The sequence below is a fragment of the Apium graveolens genome, chromosome 5 (assembly GCF_009905375.1).
Source record: "Apium graveolens cultivar Ventura chromosome 5, ASM990537v1, whole genome shotgun sequence".
Classification (NCBI taxonomy): Eukaryota; Viridiplantae; Streptophyta; class Magnoliopsida; order Apiales; family Apiaceae; genus Apium; species Apium graveolens.
Window position 1 is genome coordinate 132,454,006 of NC_133651.1, and position 4,874 is coordinate 132,458,879.

Below are 4,874 nucleotides of genomic sequence, written 5' to 3' on the forward strand. Positions count from 1 at the left end.
TTTATTTCATTAAATCAGCTTTACTCCAAACATTCTTAAAAATGTTTTCGAGTCTTCAAAATGATTTTAAAAGTTAGAGCGGATCCCAAAACTCGTTTTCAGATTTAAGATCTTCCTTTCGAAGGAGACTTGAATATTCGCTCAAAAATCTTGGGGATCCGGCAATGTGGTGTATTTTATATTCGCAACGAGGTTGCTGTTTTGAGAAAACAATTTGATTACTTGCCCAACGTTCGGGAAGTAAGTCCATCTAATTGAGTCGGCATAAACGACAGACCGGGGTACGGTCTATGAAGGTGTAAGAGGCTGGGTGACAGTCCATCCACGCGTGAGTGGCCGGGTAACGGTCTAGCGCGAGGTCCTAATGCGGCCAGGGTGATGACCGGCGAGGAATTCATCCATCTACAGTAGAAAAGGCTACTTATTGGTATCTTTGCCTGATCGGCAAGATATGGGGTTTATGCCAAAATTCTTTTCTTTCCAAATTCATTGGATATTGCAACTCTGTTCATACTTTACATGATAAAGGTTTTCAGGAAATATGTGAGAGATATATATGGATATATATATATATATATATATATATATATATCGGGACTTAATGAAGTATCTCGTAACTTCATTTCATTCAATAATATTTCAAAGATTGAATCTATTCAAGTCTTATAAAGTATCTCGTAACTTAATGAAGTATCTCGTAACTTAATGAAGTATCTCGTAACTTTTGATGTACCAGACTTATGTATATTTATGAATTATAATAATGACAAAGAATATGTAAATTTATTCAGAAATCCTTTTGAGGTGTAATGACTTATAATTATGGAATAAAATCACTTGTGTTATTGTTTGGTATTCATCTCTGAGACTATAACTTGTGGTGTGTGTGTATCTTGTGGGGTCACAGTACGCAGTAGTTGGTTGATTATTAAGATTAAGTATTATTAAGGGAAATGGAACTCGTGACAACCCGGATCCCCGACCCCGGATTTGGGGGTGTTACAATTAGCGCGTGTTTTCGCCCTAACAAGTTTTTGGCGCCGCTGCCGGGGACTCGGTGTTAATTTTTAGTTTATGTGCTTGTCATCAGTGGTCGTTAAAGTTCACTGACTCGGATTCTTTTACTTTCACGGTTTATTTGTTTGTGTTTCAGGTGCTTATTACAATGGGAGATCCAGCAACACGAACGAAAGCCTTGATGGATTTTTCTCAACCCAAGATCAATGACATTCAATCTAGCATTATCCGGCCATCTATCACAGCTAATACCTTTGAGATCAGGCCTGGCATAATTCAATGGGTACAGACTTCAGTCCAGTTTGGGGGTTCTCCAACGGAAGATCCCAATACACACATTAGGGATTTTATAGAGATCTGCGACACCTTCAGGTTCAATGGTGTTTCTGAAGATGCTGTGAAGCTGAGACTGTTCCCATTCTCTCTGAGGGACAAGGCTAAGAGCTGGTTACACTCTCTACCAGCTGGTGTGATTACTACTTGGGAAGATCTTGCTCAGAAGTTTCTTACTAAATTCTTCCCTATGGCGAAGACAACTGCAATCAGGAATGCTCTTACTCAATTTGCGCAGCAATCGGGAGAATCTTTATATGAAGCTTGGGAGCGCTACAAGGAGATGCTTAGGAAGTGTCCTCATCATGGAATGCCTGATTGGATGATCATCAATTATTTTTACAATGGGTTGGGAGCACAGTCCAGACCCATGCTCGATGCAGCAGCAGGCGGAGTATTATGGGTGAAGAGATATGAGGAAGCTCATGATCTAATTGAACTGATGGCTGCTAATGAATATCAGTATCCAGCACAGAGATTGCCATAGAGCAAGGTAGCAAAAGTTCTTGAGGTGGATACAGCTACGGCTATCACTGCTCAACTGAAGGCGTTGTCTACTATGGTGTTAAGCAGATAACCAGTGTTTGTGAGCTGTGTGCAGGTCCGCATGCGACAGAGCAATGCGCTATATCTAGTGACTCAGCTCAGTTTGTGAGCAACTTTCAGAGATCGCAGCAGCCAGTTCCTGCCACTTATCATCCTTACAACTGGAATCATCCTAACTTCAGCTGGAGCAACAATCAGAATGCGATGCAACAACCGTTCCAGCAGTTTGGAGCAAAACAATTCAACCCTCCTGGTTTTCAGCAACAATTTGCACCAAAACAACAACTCCAAATTCAACAACAAAATCATGATGCAGGTCTATCTTCGAATGAAAAATCTAAATTGGAGGAGTTGAGGCTTATGTGCAAAAACCAGGCTCTTATATGCCAAAGCCAGGCTATTTCTATCAAAACTCTGGAGAACCAAATAGGGAAAATTGTTAATGCCTTATTGAATCGGCCACCAGGAACACTTTCTAGTGATTAGAGAAATAAATCCAGGCAAGAGGGAAGTTGAAGAACAGGTGAACGCCATCACCTTGAGGTCTGGAAAGGTCGCAAGCCCCAAAATTCAGCAAGACGAAGAGCCTGAAAAATCTCAAGTTTCAGAAAATGCATTTGTGGTTGAAGAAGAAGTGCAGAAGGAAGCAGAGGTGGAACTAGGGAAGACTACTGTGGAACACACTCCTTGTGAGGGTAATACAGGGGAGAAACAGATCTATCCACACCTCCTTTTCCTAAGAGGTTGTAGAAGAAAAAGCTGGATAAGCAATTTGCTAAGTTTCTGGAGGTGTTCAAGAAACTTCATATCAACATACCTTTTGCTGAAGCTCTTGAACAGATGCCTAGCTATGTGAGGTTTATGAAAGGTATTCTCTCTCGGAAAGTGAAGCTCGATGACTTAGATACCGTTGCTCTCATGGAGGAATACAGTGTTGTGCTGTAACAGAAGTTGCCTCCGAAGCTTAAAGATCCTAGAATCTTCACTATTCCTTGCACCATCGGAAACTTATCATTCGATAAGTGTTTATGTGATTTAGGAGCTAGCATCAATCTGATGCCCTTATCTATCTTCAAGAAGCTTGGTCTTCCTGATCCGAAACCAACATACATGTCATTGCAACTAGCTGACCGTTCCATCGCTTATCCACGAGGTATAGTGGAGGATGTCTTGGTCAAGGTGGATAAACTCACCTTTCCTGCTGACTTTGTAATTCTTGATTTCGAGGAAGATAAGAAGATTCCCACTATCTTGGAAAGACCATTCTTGGCTACAGGCCGAACTATGATCGATTTACAAAAAGGAGAGCTTTCGATGAAGGTTTATGATCAAAAGGTCACTTTTAATGTGTTCAAGGAAATAAAGTTACCCACAGCTAAAGAGGAGTGCTTTAAAGTAGAGCAAATGCAGGTTTTGAATGCACCTCCGTGGAAGAGGAAGTTGGATATGCCATTCGATTCTCTTGGGTCAGCAGAGCTGAAAATTTCTCAGGAGCGTTTTGAACCATTTATTCAAGAAGCTCCCATACTTGAGCTCAACCGAAAGCCAGATCACTGGAGTTATTCATTCTTAGGTGCACCCCCTGACAAGGGGTTGTGATATATCTTTGATGATGTAGAGGGTAGCCGAACGGATCCTCCAGTGCCTACAGAGGGTTCTTCTCATGTGCAGTAGGTAGTTGATAGGACTGGTGTTGGTGACAAGCAGTACAGGCGAGTAATTAGGTGTATGGAGGCCATGCACGACATTCACCGTCATTTTGCTGCAGATTTGACACATGCTTTCGGTACCATTGTTCGAGACACAGGTGGCGAGGTTGATTGGCCACCTGATCCTCCACCCGACGAGGGTGATTCTTCCAACGACTAGGTATGCCTGAAATCCTTATTATTGCCCTCAATGAGGACATTGAAAATTTTAAGTTTGGGGGTGATAATCTAAGGATTAATAGTGTGTGTCCATATAGATTCATATAGATTCATATTGCATATTTAGTTGTAGTTCATTCATATTTTTGCATGATTGTTCATTTAGGACATATTTGTTTGTTTTTATGTGATTTCATATAGTTGCATTTGCATGCATATTTAGCATGATCCCTTAAGATGAACTATGATATTTGATAAGTTGATGTTGATTTCAGTGTGGTGATGACGAATAAAGGGATTTTTAAGTCTTAATGAATTGATTTGGATGCCAGAAACAAATATTTTCATACAGTCTTATAGGGTTGCTTTTGATCTAGATCATGATCATACTTCTTTGTTGTTGAGATTTAATCACTTGGTTATATTTAGAATTTGTGATATTCTTGTAATGATGTAAAAACACTGATTCTTTTTATCTGGAGAAAAACTTGGATTTCATTGCTAGTTGTTGTAAGGCAAGGCATCAAATGGCTAGTAGCCGGCTCATATTTTTATGAGTAGTCTAGGTTTGAATGAGATGGAGCGAAACACACTCATTCAGAAATTGTTGGGAAAAAAAGAAAAAAAAAGAAAAAAAGAGAAAGAAAAAAGTATGTGTTTATGCATAATTGATCAAGAATGAGCTCTTTAATACTCGAGTTATTAAGTTCTAGGGGACTTTGTGCCTAGTGACCTAAGGCTTTTATAGTCTGGGATCCGCTAACCTAACGCTCGTTACATGGGTATTATTGCATAAGTTTTTTGGGACCTCATTCATTGTACGGTCAAATAAGCATCTTTGCTATGTGTTCAATAATAGTGTGAATCCTTGTATAACTCTAGTATAAAGGAGGTGTTGTGAGTCATAATGCGTTTATTGTCTATTCTGTTTATAAACTTTTGATTGTTTCGATGATAGATAAGTTATGGTTATTGATCTAGTATCGAGAGATATCTGTTAAGCATTCCACACACGCACGTTTCTGGTTTGTGAGTTGGTTTGTGGGATTTATTCGAGCTCTGTTTACAGTCATTGCATTCTTTGGGGCATTGGCTTATTCATTTGGTTAT

At 39.8% G+C, this 4,874-nt stretch overlaps 1 non-coding gene across 1 annotated transcript; it reads right to left on the reverse strand.

Annotated features, from left to right (window-relative positions):
• Positions 1-1,555: 1,555 nt before the first annotated feature.
• Positions 1,556-1,662, reverse strand: LOC141663113 (small nucleolar RNA R71). The gene has a single exon (XR_012551198.1). It is a non-coding gene; the product is annotated as a small nucleolar RNA R71 (small nucleolar RNA).
• Between the last annotated feature and the right edge of the window lie 3,212 nt (positions 1,663-4,874).